Here is a 17,553-nt window from a genome sequence, read left to right on the forward strand (position 1 = left end):
TTGTCTCTGATCAGTTGATCTCTTTTGCGCTGTCTTCAGAATATACCTGAGTGCTGATATAGTGATTTGAAGTCTAGCGACTTCAGGGCCTTTTTCTATCAGATGTGTTGGACTTTTTTTGGCAGGGTTTTTTGCATAATTGCAGACAGCAGCTTTTCTTTCCTGTCCTTTCTAGTTAGTGAGGGCCCCATCGTTTGCTCAGCCTATCTTTCTATCTGTGTCTGTGTTTTCATCTTGTTTCACCGACAATACAAGTTGGGGGCTGTCTATTACTTTGGGGTCTGCTCTGGGGCAGTTTAGATTTTCCTTTTCTTTCTTTAGGCTTATTTAGTTCTCCGGCCATGACGAGGCGTCTAGGACCACCATAGGCACGCTCCACGGCTACTGCTAGCTGTTGTGGATAGGATCAGGGGTCTGCAATCTGCTAGTTACCAACCTCTCGGGTTTTCTGGACTTAGCTTGCTTTTTGTTTTCTCTTCCTCCGGTGACTCATTCATAACATGGAAGGATGTTTTTTAGTCGGTTTGCGATGATCTTTGAGTAGATTTTAATATCGCTGTTTATGAGCGAGATTGGCCTATACTTCTGTATCCTCTCGGGGTCTCCCCCCTCCTTTGGAATCATGACAATTGTTGCCTCTAACATCTCCTTTGGGAAGGAGCCCCAGGAGGATGCCAGATCAAAGACAGAAGCTAACTGTGGAGCCAGAATTTTTGAAAAGGATTAATAGTATTCCCCAAAGAAGCCATCCGGCCCTGGTGATTTTTGGGACTGCAGTTTCTTGATAACGTCAACTATTTCACTCTCTGTAAAAGGGCTATTGACATAATTCAAGGATCTTCTCTTTTTCTAAGCTAAAGAAGCTCAACTTTTCCATTCTTTCATCATATGAGAGGCCTTCAATCTCTTGTAATAATCAAGCTGCCCATTTTTTAACTGATTCTAACTTTTCAATATCCTTTTTAAAATGTGGAGCTTAAAACTGAGTCCCATATTCTATATGTGGCCTCACCAGTGATTTATAAAGGTGTAATAATATGTTGGGATTGCGTGATTTTATCTCTCTTTCTGCATTTTTTGCACATCCTAAAATCTTGTTTGCTTTTGCGACTGCTGCTTGAGATTGAGCACTGCTGCTCAGCTTACTTGTAACCAGAATACCCAAGTCCTTCTCCTGTTCTGTAGCCCCAAGTTTACTTCCATTTAATGCATATGTTGCAACAGGATTACTCTATCCTAGGTGCATTACTTTACATTTATCTACATTAAATCTCATTTGTCAAGTGTTGCCCATTCAGTTATCATATTCAAATCATTTTGCAATATTGTAATGTCAAGGTCAGATTTAAATATCCTACATAGTTTGGTGTCGTCAGCAAAGACTGACACTTTACTCTCAATCCCATCCACAATGTTATTAATAAAGTGGTTAAAAGAATTGATCCTTGCACAGGTCCCTGTGGTACACTACTGCTGACTATATCTCATTTAGAGAATGTACCATTTATGACAACGCTTTGTTTCCTGTCATTTAGCCAATTCCTTACTCATCTGCACATAGTTTCCCAAAGTCCTTGCTTCTGTAGCTTCAGTATAAGGCTGTTATATGGAACTGTATCAAATGCCTTTGCAAAGTCCAGATAAATCACATCAACTACATTAACAATATCCAGATTTGCACTTACCTACTCATAGAATCCCAACAAGTTAGTTAGACATGACTTATTCTGCATGCATCCATGCTGGTTGTCCGTTATTATATAATTATCTACAATATATTTGTGCAGGTCATCTCTTAAAATGCCCTAAAAATATTTTCACTCTACTGGGGTCAGGCTTACTGAACGGTAGTTGCCTGGATCCACCTTCTTACCTTTCTTAAATATTGGTACCACGTGAGCCATCCTCCAATCAAATGGCACCATCCATTACAAGAGAGTCTAAGAATATGAGTTACAGTTGTCTGTCAATTATTGAGCACAATTCCCTCAGTATCCATGGATAAATGCCATCTGGGTGGGTGAGTATATCAATGTTTAAATTGCTCAGACGTGGATGTACTTTTTTGTGTTAAACTAGTTATATCAGGTTGTGAATTTTGATTTTTGCCTTGTTGAATGATCCCTGTAACAGACAGTTCATTGGTGAACATGAACACTGATGAAAAGTGCATGTTTAATATCTCAGCCATTTCTGTGTCCTCTGTAATTATCTTGTTATTGTCAGAATTGAGAGTCCTGATGAAGAGACCTGAGTAGTCTCGAAAGCTTGCAATTTGTTACCATTTTTCAGTTAGCCATTAAAAGGTATTAACCACTGAGGACTCTCAATTCTGAATATTTTTCTATCTACTGGCTAACACGATACAAAGATATACATCTTTCTTGTTATTGTCATCTTTTAAGGGGCCGATACCATCTGATTTTTTCTTTTTGGCATTGATGTATTTTTAAAACATTTTGGGATTTATTTTAATATCGTAGGTGATTTGTTGCTCTGTATTTGTTTCTCTGTTGTTTCTCTTTCTCTGTTCTCCCTTGTTTATTTGCTAGCTTGATTTCTTTTTTACATTTCTTATTTAGGTCTTTATGCTCCTGAAATGCGATTTCAGTATTCACGAATTTTAAGATTTTGAATGCCCTTTGTTTTGTCTTATTAAACTTCGTAGTGTCTTATTAATCCATAATGGCTTCTTTTTATTCTTTGACATTTTATTACCAGAGGGTATAAGTTTTATGCAGGATTCAACTACTTCCTTAAAAATGCCCCATTTATGCTCGGTATCCCCAGTCACCATGATGTCATCTCAGTCTACACGATTAAGCTCTTCCCTTAATTTGTTGAAATCAGCTTTCCTAAAGTTCCAGGTTTTGGTGTTTCCCCTTTTGAACGTTTGAAAATTACATTGAAACTAACCATGTTATGGTCACTGCTTCCCAAATGCTCCCTGACCTGTAGAAATTGTCTGAAATTGTATCGAGTTTATTTGACAGAACCAGATACAGCAGACTATCTCCCCTGGTTGGTTCAGACACTAGCTGAGAGAGGTAAGTGTCCTGTGGATAAGAAATTGTAGCTTATAGTGCAACCAGAAGATTCTATGCCCAATTGGATGTCTTGATATTAAAATCCCCAATTACAAGAACCCTATAACTGTTTGCTGTCTTTTTAATTTGTTGTAGCATTTCATCCTCTACCTGTTTAGCTATATTAGGAGGCTTGCGGCAAACTCCAATAAGCATCTTTCCATTATTGCCATGCCCATGTACATCAACCCATAGTGACTCTTCAAAGCTGTAACTCTCCTGAATGTCTTCTTTGAGCATAGGTTTTAATCTGGACTTTCCGAGCCTGCACACCCATCCACCTTTCTTATCTTTCCTGTCATCTCTAAATGTAGTGTAAAGGCCCCGTCACACACAGCGAACTCGCTAGCGAGATCGCTGATTTTGTGACACCACAGCGATCTCGCCAGCAAGATCGCTGTGTGTGAAGGGGATCAGCGACCGGCCCCCCTGCCGGTTATCGCTGATCATGCTTGATCGGCCTGGGCCGTTTTTCGATCGCTGGTCTCCCGCTGGCCAGCATGCATCGCTGCGTGTGGCAGCGAGAGACCAGCGATCAGCGCTGGTTTCTAAAGTAAACATCGGGTATCCAGGAGCCGCGGCTCCTGGATACCCACTGTTTACCTTGGAAACCGGCATACACGCTGGTTTCCAAGGTAAACAGCTGGTATCCAGGAGTCGCGCAGCTCTTAGATACCTGATGTTTACCTTGGAAACAGTGGGTATCCAGGATTTGGATCTGTCTGTCTTGTGACAGCTCACCAGCGATCAGACTAATGATGTAGCAGTGAGCCCATCATGTCGGATCATTGGTGGGATCGCTGAGACATTGTTATGTGTAACGGGGCCTTTACTCTCTAAGTTTGTTACCCAGTCATGGGTTTCATCAAGCTAGGTTTTCGTAATGCCCACCACATCAAATTCTGTGACCGTCGTAAGTCTCCAATTCATGCATTTTGTTTGCTAGACTTCTTGCATTTGCCAGCAGACATTTAATATTATCACATTTGCTACTCCTACTCAGCTCCCTGTTTCCTTGCATATCCCAGCCCCCCTAAATCCTCATTTACCCCTACTGCCTCCCTCTCTCTGTCTACTCTATCTATCCCCTTATTAGCACAACTACACTCCCTCTCCCCAGACTCTAGTTTAAAAGCTCCTCAATCTGTCTTACCATTTTTTCCCCAAGTACAGCTGCACACTCCCCATTGAGGTGTAGCCAGTCCCTGCAATACAGCGTGTAGCCAACAGAGAAGTCAGCCCATTTATCAATCCAAACTCTTCCTTCCTGCACCAATTTCTAAGCAACTTCTTTATCTCCCTAAGCTCCCGCTGTTTATCTAATGATGCTCATAGCACTGGCAGTATTTCTGAAAACACCACCTTGGAGGTCCTGGCCTTCAGCTTCTCTTATAGTTCCCTGTAATCATTCTTAAGGACCTTCCACCTCCCTCTAAGATTGTCATTGGTACTGATGTGTACAATGACTGCTGGGTTTTACCCAGCCCCACCCAGCAATCTGTCTATCCAATCCGCAATATGTCGAACTCAAACACCCGGTAGACAACACACTGTTTGGCATTCACAGTCTCTGCGGCAGATGACCCTGTCTGTCTGCCTAATTATAGAGTCCCCTACTACCAACATCTGTCTGGCTTTTGCTGCACTCCTATTTCCCTCCTTACTACAGCAGTTGTTTTCCTGGTCACTTGGAGCAACATCCTGGTGCGGTCATCCCAGTCCTGGGCTTGCATTCCTAATATTAGCCAAGCAGGCATATTTACTATGTTGTGCCAGATCAGGGCTGTTTATGAATTTGTTTTGGTGCTGTGCAACCTGTGGAAAGCAATAAAAATGCATGTGTTTGGACCAAAACTGCATTGCCTGTGTGAATACTACCTAATATATATATTTATATGTTTTTGTATGTGAATGTAATATTTGCCATACATTATGTCATGCATAGTAAATGATATAGTTCTCAAACAGTGCAGCAGTAAACTTTACCTTTTCATTTTTTTTATTTTTAATGCAATGGTATTTTCTAGTGTATCCCAATAGAAATTAGTCAAGGACTAAGGTCCTTTGCTTCATCACCATATAAATGTATTGAGGGGCTGGTAGAATGATTGCATACACTGTATATAAAAAAGGACACTGCACTTTGTAGGGCAACTTCTTGCAAACTCGAACACAGTGGTAGGTGCAAGGCAATAAACTCTCCTGAAAGCACAATTAAAATAGTAGTCTTAGACACATGGTATGAGCCACTGATAGATTTCTTTTACCCTAATGTCAATAGAGATTGTTTGTGAAATTGGCAGAAAAACAAAAATTTAAAAACAGAAATCCATGTTTTTCTTATGTAAATGAACTGTTGCGATCTATGGGCCGGACACTGATCTCCCTGAGAATGTGCCTTCAGAGCTTATTTTAAAAGAAAGTAGGAATTACTAGTGTAATAGATGTAGTGACTGACAGTCTTCTCTTCTGATCTACGTGCTCCTTTTCATTTATAATAAGCTCTGGAGGCAAATTCTCAGGGAGATCTATGTCCAGCCCATAGATCTTAACAGCTCAATTACATATTAGGAAAAGCATAGATTTCTCAGGAATAAGACATTGCTGATATCAAGGTATCACTTTATTCCACTTTCTATGACCTACATGGCAATACAGACAGCTTAGGAGGGTTGATCCAACTGACAGATTCCCCTTAAAGGGAAGGTGCCATCCAAAAAATTTTTTTTCAGCAATTGAAAAAATGTGAAGAATTAATGTTTACATTTTCTTAAAAAATATTATCATTTGTTTTTAATTTTGTAAAATATGAAAAATAGTTATAAAAAGTTTGGCATTTCCACTTGTTAACACTAGGGGGAGCAGCTACTGAAATTTGGCACAAAAACCTAGTGTACAACTAGCTCACATTACTGCCCTGCAGTAATTATGGGCGGAATCTGCTGACATGGGTGTGGTGTCACTCCTCTCCTCCCCTTCTGGGTGTTTGCTAAGGGAAAAGAGAGGATGACATTTAGGAACACAGTGATCAGCCATTTTGATGGGGCCTGCAAAGTTACTGACTGTCTTTGCATGCAAAGTCTGGATCAGAACAGGTCATCAATCAGCAGAAATGTTTCCTGGATTTCTGTGGAGCAGACAAGCAGACGGTCCATCCATGTGTATAAAACACAGCACTCTATGTACAATCCCTGGCACCGAACAGGGTGCCCCCCATAGACTAGCACACTGCTCTCCTGAAATACTCTGTGCTGCTGTCACCCTGCTCCTTCCACCATATATCAGGCCCTGTCGCCTCACTTTCACACATCGCCAGGACAGGATCTGAGGAGAGGAATGGGGTCTTCGGTCACCGAGGATGGCATGCAGCAAGGATTCTGGGAGCAAGGTGACAGCAGCACAGAGTATTTCAGGAGAGCAGTGTGCTGGTCTATGGGAGGCACAGAGGGAGATATATGGTGGAGGAGCAGGGTGACAGCAGCACAGAGTATTTCAGGAGAGCAGTGTGCTGGTCTATGGGGGAGGTCATAGAGGGAGATGTATGGGGGAGGAGCAGGGTAACAGGAGCACAGAATATTTCATGAGAGCAGTGTGCTGGTCTATGGGGGCACAGAGGGAGATATATGGTGGAGGAGCAGGGAAACAGCAGCACAGAGTATTTCAGGAGAGCAGTGTGCTTGTCTATGGGGGGCACAGGGAGATATATGGGGAAGAGCAGGGTGACAGCAGTACAGAGTATTTCAGGAGAGCAGTATCACACGGGATAGGATTAGATACACAGCTCAGCAGTCAGTATCACACAGGATAGGATTAGATACACGGCTCAGCTGTCAGTATCACACAGGATAGGATTAGATACATGGCTCAGCAGACAGTATCACACAGGATTGGATTAGATACACGGCTCAGCAGTCAGTATCACACTGGACAGGATTAGATACACGGCTCAGCAGTCAGTATCACACAGGATAGGATTAAATACATGGTTCAGCAGTCAGTATCACACTGGAGAGGATTAGATACGCGGCTCAGCAGTCAGTATCACACAGGATAGGATTAGATACACGGCTCAGCAGTCAGTATCACACAGGATAGGATTAGATACATGGCTCAGCAGTCAGTATCACACAGGATAGGATTAGATACACAGCTCAGCAGTCAGTATCACACAGGATAGGAATAGATACACGGCTCAGCATTCAGTATCACACAGGAAAGGATTAGATACACGGCTCAGCAGTCAGTATCACACAGGAAAGGATTAGATACATGGCTCAGCAGTCAGTATCATATTGAGAGGATTAGATACACGGCTCAGCAGTCAGTATCACACAGGACAGGATTAGATACACGGCTCAGCAGTCAGTATCACACAGGATAGGATTAGATACACGGCTCAGCAGACAGTATCACACAGGATAGGATTAGATACATGGCTCAGCACACAGTATCACACAGGAGAGGATTAGATACACAGCTCAGCAGTCAGTATCACACAGGAGAGGATTAGATACACGGCTCAGCAGACAGTATCACAAAGATAGGATTAGATACACAGCTTAGCAGTCAGTATCACACAGGAAAGGATTAGATACACGGCTCAGCAGTCAGTATCACACAGGAAAGGATTAGATACACAGCTCAGCAGTCAGTATCACATTGAGAGGATTAGATACACGGCTCAGCAGTCAGTATCACACAGGACAGGATTAGATACACGGCTCAGCAGTCGGTATCACACAGGATAAGATTAGATACACGGCTCAGCAGACAGTATCACACAGGATAGGATTAGATACATGGCTCAGCTCACAGTATCACACAGGAGATGATTAGATACACAGCTCAGCAGTCAGTATCACACAGGAGAGGATTAGATACACGGCTCAGCAGTCAGTATCACACAGGATAGGATTAGATACACAGATCAGCAGTCAGTATCACACAGGAGAGGATTAGATACATGGCTCAGCAGTCAGTATCACACAGGAAAGGAATAGATACACAGCTCAGCAGTCAGTATCACATTGAGAGGATTAGATACACGGCTCAGCAGTCAGTATCACACAGGACAGGATTAGATACACAGCTCAGCAGTCAGTATCACACAGGATAAGATTAGATACACAGCTCAGCAGACAGTATCACACAGGATAGGATTAGATACACAGCTCAGCAGTCAGTATCACACAGGAGAGGATTAGATACACGGCTCAGCAGACAGTATCACACAGATAGGATTAGATACACGGCTCAGCAGTCAGTATCACACAGGAGAGGATTAGATACACGGCTCAGCAGTCAGTATCACACAGGATAGGATTAGATACACGGCTCAGCAGACAGTATCACACAGGATAGGATTAGATACATGGCTCAGCACACAGTATCACACAGGAGAGGATTAGATACACAGCTCAGCAGTCAGTATCACACAGGAGAGGATTAGATGTCCAGCAGATTGTCAAGTGTTTTGAAACAGCAGGGAGCAGCTCCTCCTATGTTTTGCAAGAGCAGGGGCAGCAGCTGGTCGGATGTTTTGGAAAGCGCAGCTCAGTCTCCAGGAGCTCGTCCTGTATCCCCTCCTGCATCTGGTATGTGCAGAGTGAACATCCAAGCCCTGTTATGGTGGAACAGTACAGCATCAGTGATAACAGTGCTTGCAATAGAGTGTAAATAGAGCTAAAAAGAAAGCACTGGGCTCTAATAAGATGGCGCCTGGCCACACCTACAGCTGTGAATTGAGCTGCCCAAAGAGGCATGCCCAGTTCACTCCTGATGCTGCTGCAATGAAAGAGATAGGGTCGGCAGCCAACCGTTATGTCTTATGCCCAGGGACTGCCGTAAATGAGCATGGAAAGTGTCGTTCAGCAGCCAGAAAGGTAAGATGGCAGCTCCCAGTGGTTGCATTAATACAGTAAAAAAAACAAACCATTCACACCACTGAGTCAAGCTTAGGGGACAATATCTTTTTATACTATTTTCTTTTTTACATTAAATTAGGAAAAAACACGGCACCTTCCCTTTAAGTTCAAATATCTGCTTAAAATGAGCCCTATGCAATCTATTTTCAGAATTTCAGAATTTTTTGAATTGGCATTTAAAAAAAAGAGCAAAATATCAAATGATGACATCAATGGCAATATCTTTGCAGACAATCTCCTTTCAAACACTTTCTATGTGTAGGACTTTGCTTTCATCCTATCATTTAATCTGGCTGCTCATTCAGTGTTACTATTGAAGAGAAATAGCGCAATAGAGCATTATCCAGTGTAAGTATATCAATTTAAAAATAATACACTCACCAGATGGAGTTTGTAATAAGCATGGAGGTTTCGCTGCTGCAGAAACCACAGATCCACGAGGAACTGACGTAGAAGATGCAGGATAGAAAAAAAGGTGGTCTGACAATCCGCGCTGTGAATCACTATGAATAAATATTATTACATTGGTCTTTATTCGACGCGTTTTGAAGTTTCACAGAACTCCTTCCTCAGGATGAGAACACCCAGAGGTGCTGAGCTCGCGCCACTGACCATTCTAGGCTGAGCGTGACTGCATTCATCAGGTGGCGGCTGCTAAGCAGCTTGGGCCTGGGCTGAGACCAGAATGGGAGACCAGCCCGCAATCGCAGTTCACGGGTCATGCATTTTCCCAAACTTTCCCTTCCTCAGGTTTTTTCCTGAGGAAGGAGTTCTGTGAAACTTTGAAACGCATCAAAATAAATACCACTGTAATAATAATTATTCATAGTGATTCACAGTGCGGATTGTCTGACCACTTATTTTCCTATCCTGCATCTTGCTCATTCAGTGTTTCATTTGCTGGTACATCCTCTTTGTTGCCTTACTTCCATCGGATTCTTAGGAATCCAATGTGAAATTCTCTTCTATTTTCTATCAACACAGTTCAGCAGCGCTGGGGTCCTGGGTTCAAATTCCAACAAGGACAACATCTGCAAGGAGTTTGTATATTCTCCCTGTGTTTGTGTGGGTTTCCTCCAGGATTTTCCGGTTTCCGGTGCCACACAAAAGGTTGATACATAAAATGAGAACAATGGGGATAGGGGAAAATATGTGTAGGTGGGTTAAGAGGTGGCTCAGGGATAGGAAACAAAGGGTGGTTATTAATGCAGCACACTCGGACTGGGTCAAGGTTAGCAGTGGGGTACCACAGGGGTCAGTTTTGGGCCCGCTTCTTTTTAACATATTTATTAATGACCTTGTAGGGGGCATAGAGAGTAGAATTTCAATATTTTCAGATGACACTAAACTCTGCAGGGTAATTAATACAGAGGAGGACAATTTTATATTACAGGAGGATTTATGTAAACTAGAAGCTTGGGCTGATAAATGGCAAATGAGCTTTAATGGGGATAAATGTAAGGTCATGCACTTGGGTAGAACGAACAAGTTGTATAATTATGTGCTTAATTGTAAAACACTGGGCAAAACAGTCACTGAAAAAGACCTGGGTGTATGGGTGGACGACAAACTCACATTTAGCGGCCAGTGTCAGGCAGCTGTTGCAAAGGCAAATAAAATAATGGGATGCATTAAAAGAGGCATAGATGCTCATGAGGAGAACATAATTTTACCTCTATATGAGTCACTAGTGCGACCACACTTAGAATACTGTGTACAGTTCTCGTCTCCAGTGTATAAGAAAGACATAGCTGAACTGGAGCGGGTGCAGAGAAGAGCAACCAAGGTTATTAGGGAACTAGGGGGTCTGCAATACCGAGACAGGTTATTATACTTGGGGTTATTTAGTTTGGAGAATCGAAGGCTTAGGGGTGATCTTATTACAATGTATAAATATATGCGGGGACAATACCAAGACCTTTCTAATGATCTTTTTACTCTTAGGCCTGTGACGGGGACAAGGGGGCATCCTCTACGTCTGGAGGAAAGAAGGTTTAAGCATACTCACAGACGCGGATTCTTTACTGTAAGAGCAGTGAGACTATGGAACTCTCTGCCATATGATGTTGTAATGAGTGACTCCCTACTAAAATTTAAGAAGGGACTGGATGCCTTTCTTGAAAAGTATAATATTACAGGGTATATACACTAGTTTCCTTAATATTGCGTTGATCCAGGGAGCTAGTCTGATTGCTGTATGTGGAGTCGGTAAGGAATTTTTTTCCCCAATGTGAAGCTTACTGTTTGCCACATGGGTTTTTTTTGCCTTCCTCTGGATCAACATGTTAGGGCAAGTTAGGATAGGATATGGGTTGAACTAGATGGACTTAAAGTCTCCCTTCAACCTTAATAACTATGTTACTATGTTACTATGTTACTCCAAAGACATAGTGATAGGGAATCTAGGTTGTGATCCCCAATGGGGACAGTGCCAATAATGTCTGTTAATGGCTGTGGAATTATTGGCGCTATATAAGTGAGCAAAATAAATTTAAAAATTTTTTGCTTTTTTTATATACAGCCGTTGATTGATATATAGAAAAATCTCATCCACTATGCTTGTGCGCTAACCTGCTGTGGGAAAGCTGCAGCATGCCCACCTTGTGTGAATATACCCTTAATTTCACCATGCAACCTTAATAAACAACACTGGAAATTTACTGACATGACTTTGGTTTGGCCAGAGAGTTTTTGCAAGATGAGTGTCATTGTTTAAGTTAGCGGACAATGAAACGAATGTACAACTACTGTTTGTACACACACCAACTCAGTATGCATCCATAAATAATTTATTAAACTTAAGTGCAATTACATTTCTTTGAAAGATGGGAACTTCAATCAGATTAAATTGTGTTTGAAGTTCATATTGTTGATTTGATCAACTGATATTGATCCCGAAAGATATATAATGACATGGAATGAACAATTGTGCGTATGCGTGTCTGTTTGTATGTACTGACATCAGTTTTAGTACAGAAAATAGATTTGACAAACATGTAATTCAGAATGATGATACGTTTTCAACACAATTATTTTGTCATCTGAAACAACTCAAATTTAAAAATCATTTTGTAGTCACAAAATCTTTGTGCCACCAGAGCATTTTCTAAAGTCATTTGATCACAAAATATTTCAAGAAAAACTACAACAAAAACTTTAATTTACTATTCTGATTATTCTATATTAATATTATATTTATTATAGCATAGAATTGTAACATTATTTGATAATTATTGCTATAATTACACATAACTATACTGTATATCCAGTAGCTGCACAAACAATGAGAAAGAGTCTCAGTGAGTGCACTTAATGAAAAAATAGCTGTCAATGGTCACTAATTCTTGTACTAATCCTGACAATAAGTTAGGACACTGAAAATCTGCCATGGTCACAAGGCCCTGATGTCCTGGAATCTGAGAAAATGAGTTTGTTTGTGTGTAATGGCGATTGAGAGGCCTTAATGCAAAGGACTAGAAAAGTCCTATAACACTGTTTTCTTGTTAAATGCTACAGAAGCAAACTATTGCCTAAATATCTCAAATAATTGCTTTTCTCATTTGGTATAAAAAGAAATATATGCAATTATAGTATATTGTAAAATACACTGCCCACTCACTGCACAAGTGACTCGGATGTAACTGTAAAGGTACTGTCACACTTAGCGATGCACCAGTGATCCCGACCAGCGATATGACGCGGTCAGGATCGCTGTTGCATTGCTAAGTGGTCGCTAGTGAGCTGCCACACAGGCAGATCTCACCAGCGACATTGCAGCAGTTGGGGGTCATTTCTTTCCTGTCAGACGAGGCGATCCTGACGTCCTCCTGCCCGTGTCCACGCGTCGCTTGTCGGCGCCACAAGAAGCCCAGCAGGAAGCTGACGACGAAAAATGGTCCAGGACGTTCTCGCGTGATCAGCGATAACCAGCGGGGGAGTGGTCGGAGGTAAGTATCAGACATAGCGATATCGCTAGCAATATCACTGCTACGTCACAAAAACCAGTGACGTTATAGCGATATTGCTAGCGATATCGCTTAGTGTGACAGGCCCTTTAAGGGGGGCTCTGCTTCTAAACTAAACATTTGGGAATGTTTAGCTTGCAAAAGAGAAGACTGAGAGGATGTGACGCTAGTCAATTTTCACTGCCAAGCCGAGATTCGGTGTGGTCAAGGAGTCCAAGGTCTGAAGCCAGGAAGGTAAATCATGAACAGAAGGAAGAGACAAAGCGTAGTGAGGTAACGTTCCAACGTCAGAGTACCAGGAGGTTAATGGATCAGAAATGAAGGGTCAGAACGAAGTCCAAAGTCAGGCAACAGATCAAGCAAACAGAACACAATGCACAGGAGAGCACAGAGCACAAACCTCACAAGATGAATGTACGTCTGGCAGCGGACTGGGAGAAGCTGCTCAGTTAATTAGGCATTGCAATTACCCAGGATAGTGAACACCGGAGACAGCCAATGCCTCCCAGTCACAGATTGGCTAGTCGAGCTGTCATTCAACACACTGACAGCTCAGCACGCCCCTGTACCAGATTCGATGGCCATGCTGTCCATCAAAGTACTGACAGCTTCAGCAAGCCCCTGTTCAACGGCAGAGCTGTCAGTAACTGCATCTCAGACACCCTGAGGGGTGGATCCATGACAGAGAAGACTTAATAGCTGTCTACAAATATCGTAAGGACTGTCACATTGTTGAAGGATCAGCTTTATTCTCATGATCCTCAGTCTACTGAACCATCGCACAACCAGCTCTACCCTCTCCTAGTGTATCCTCACCCATCCCTGTAGACTGTGAGCCCTGGCGGGCAGGGTCCTCTCTCCTTCTGTACTTGTGTGTCCCTTGTCTTGCACATGTTTATTGTACTTGTCTATATTTCCCCTTTTCAAATGTAAAGCGCCATGGAATATATGGCGCTATATAAATGTATAATAATAATAATAATTTGCACAAGGAAAGACTAGAAGTAATGGGATGAAACTGAACGGGAGGAGACACAGATTAGATATTGGAAAAAACTTTTTGACAGTGAGGGTAATCAATGAGTGGGAACAGGCTGCCATGAGAGGTGGTGAGTTCTCCTTCAATGGAAGTCTTCAAACAGAGGCTGGGCAGACATCTGTCTGGGATGATTTAGTGAATCTTGCATTGAGCAGGGAGTTGGACCAGATCACCAAGGGGGTTCCTTCCAAGTCTACCATTCTATGATTCTCTCTCACTTGCCCACTTACTTATTGCAATAGGCTGACAATAAGCTATGCACACCCCAATGCAAGTTTGCACACCCTCATCACAATTCTTGCTGCCATCAACCCCCATTTTGATAGGCCAGTGAGAAGCTTGCACTAGGTGATTCACTAGTATACAGGCACACACAACTTTCCCAAGCACCTGAGAGGTACTCTTCTTGCACTTACATTTCTGTAGTTTCCCAAGGCAGAAAATCCTGGCCCTTGATCCCATGGAAGCAATTATTTCCCTCAATCACAGACATATCCTAGGACAATGTTGATATCAGATTGTTATCAATATGTTATGGAAATATTGCCTTGTGATGTCCATTGTATTTTAAAGTGATGCACCCTCCACCTTAGGGGTCATTATCTTCTCCGGCATATTTTAGCACACCTTTGCAAGTAAGAAAAATACGCAGATAATGTTTTATATACTGGCCAATACATAATGTAGCAGGTAAATTGGGGCATGGCATACTTGTTGGATGCCTCCTACTGAAGCCCTTCATAATTGTCAGCAGGAAGATGTGTATAATTCACTGTCATTCCACTCATATTTATCCAGAAAAAAAAACATTCTCCAGAATGCTTGAGGGAATTAAGAACAGCAACTTGCACTTGTTCATCCCCATCCAAAATGTTTTGGGACCTTCAAGGCTCATATTACATTATGCAGGATTTTGAGAAGGAGTCCAAAAAGTGAGAGGAGGTGCAGCAGCAAATTAATATGGAAGGAGACAAGGAATAGTTTTTGGACTGATTGCAAATAAGCAATGACCAAAATTTTTGATATTCCCCAAAAATGTTTATTTTGAACCCAACTGTGTAAAAAAAGCCACAGTGTCTTCTGTTTGCACCACATGTGTACAGACATCACAAAGGCATGTATCTTCCCCCACAAAAGAGATCATTTTTGGCTCAATAATACAATTTAAGTAGCCTATACAGTCTAATGCCACAGTGTGTTTTTACATAGGCTGCAGGTTACCAACAGTTCCTATCTATTTTCCCATAGCCAAATAGATTGATGCCACTTGGACGCTTAATAAGGCTGTATTTTCATTACACAGCTCAAATTGGGTTCAATATATCAATATCACGATTTGCTGCAAATTTATTAGACATAAATCAAAATTTGAAGGACTGTTCGGCAAAGCTGAATTTGATTTTCACATGCTAGTAGTGTCCCCTACATGGCATGTGGAACAATGCACTTTGGTCAGATGAGACCAAAGTAGATTTTTTTGGATTAAATGCAAAACGCTATATGTGGTGAAAAACTAACACTGAACATGACTTTAAAAATACCATCCCCACTGTCAGACATGATGGTGGCAGCATCATGCTGTAGGAATGCTTTTGTTCAGAAGGGACATAAAAGTTGGTCAGAGTTGATGGGAAGATGAACAGAGCTAAATAGAGGACAAACTTAGAGGAAAAACTGTTAGAAGCTGCAAAAGACTTGAGACTAGGGCATAAGTTTACCTTCTAGCAGGACACCAACCCTAAACATTCTGACAGAGCTACAATGGAATTGTTTAGGTCAAAGTATATTCATGTGTTTGAGTGGCCCAGTCAAAGTCCAGATCTTGATCGCATTAACAATCTGTTGCAAGACTTGAAAATTGCTACTCACAATCACTCTCCATCCAATCTAACTGAGCTTTTTGCTATTTTGCAAAGAAAAATGGGTAAAAAATGTCAGCCTCTTGATGAGCAAAGCTGATAGACACCTACTCCAAAGACTTGTAGCACTAATTGCAGTGAAAGGTATTGAGTCAGGGGGGCTGAATGCAAATGCACATCACTATTTTCAGATTTATATTTTTAACACATGTAGAAAACCATGTATAATTTCCTTTACCCTTCACAAATACGTGCTTTTTTTTTGTTGGTATATCACAGAAAATCCCAGTAATATAAATTTAAGTTTGTGGGTGTAATGTGAAATTTAAAAAAAAAAAAAACTACACAGGTTATGAATACTTCATCAAAGCACTGCACATCATGTCCTGATAATGGACACTAACAAAACAGCGCGGTATACAGAACTGCCACCCAAACACAATAAAAAAAAGCTCAAACAGTTTTGCATAATATACCCAGCACCACCAGGGTCCTGATGGTGGACAATGACAAAATGTACTGTATACAGAGTTAGCACCCAAGCACTACAAATGATAAGTGGACAGCACAGTTGCTCAGTTGTTAGCATTGCAGTACTCGGGTCCTAGGTACAAATCCCACTAAGTATAACATCTGCAAGGAGTTTGTATGTTCTCCTCGTATTTGCGTGGGTTTCCTCCCACACTCCATAGACATACTGATAGGGAATTTAGATTGTGAGCCCCACTGAGGACAGTGTCTGTAAAGCACTGTAGATTTAATGGTGCTATATAAGTGAGTTAAACAAATAATAAGCACTAAAAGTTATGCCTAATGTATAAAACGTGATTTTAATATTGGAAAGTCATCCAGCTCTAATTAGCGGTTTCATATTACCGTATTTTTTGGATTATAAGACTCGCTTTTTCCCAAAAAAATTGGGGAGAAAATGGGGGTGCGTCTTATAATGCAGATATACCAGGGTCCCAGGTTTGCTGCTGGAGGAGGCAAGAGTGGCGCGTTGCTACAGGCCACAGGCTGGGATGGGGGAGTGTTCCGATGTACACCGCTGCAGGTGAAAATGTCTGCAGTGCCCTGTGGTGCGGGGGGGCTCCACCGGCATTTTGTGAAAGCCCAGAGTCCCCCGCATATCCATTACTGCAATGCAGTGGCCTCCAGGAAAATGACCACCGGAGGCAGGACATGCTCAGATTGTGATCTCGGCACCCGAGATCTCATTGCTGAGACCTCAATCTGAGCATGCGCCACCATAGAGGCCATCGCAGCCATTTTCACCCGCAGCGGTGCACATCGGAACATCCCCTCATCCCAGCCTGCGGCCTGCACAAACGCTCCACTCTTGCCTCCTCCTGCAGCAACCCTGGGACCCCGCTTCACCGCAGCCACCACCCCAGTAAGCAATAAGATGCATGGATTATAAGAAGTACCACCATTTTATTAAAAAAAAAGGTTTTTATTCCTATCTTTCTCCTCAAAATTTGGGGTGCGTCTTATAATCCGCAAAATACAGTAATTTTTGTTTTCCTCTCTGAACATTTATGGTGTTTTCGGTACTGTTCATCTAGTTGAATTTTATGTAGGCTAACTCATGGCTTCAAGGCTGGAATTGATGCTATTCTGTTGAGAAATCACTAAAAAAAAATGTCCTTGCCTTTTTTGCAATCTCTTTTACCCATTATC

This window comes from Dendrobates tinctorius, unplaced genomic scaffold (assembly GCF_039654945.1).
Source record: "Dendrobates tinctorius isolate UK_male_01 unplaced genomic scaffold, ASM3965494v1 ptg000111l, whole genome shotgun sequence".
NCBI lineage: Eukaryota > Metazoa > Chordata > Amphibia > Anura > Dendrobatidae > Dendrobates > Dendrobates tinctorius.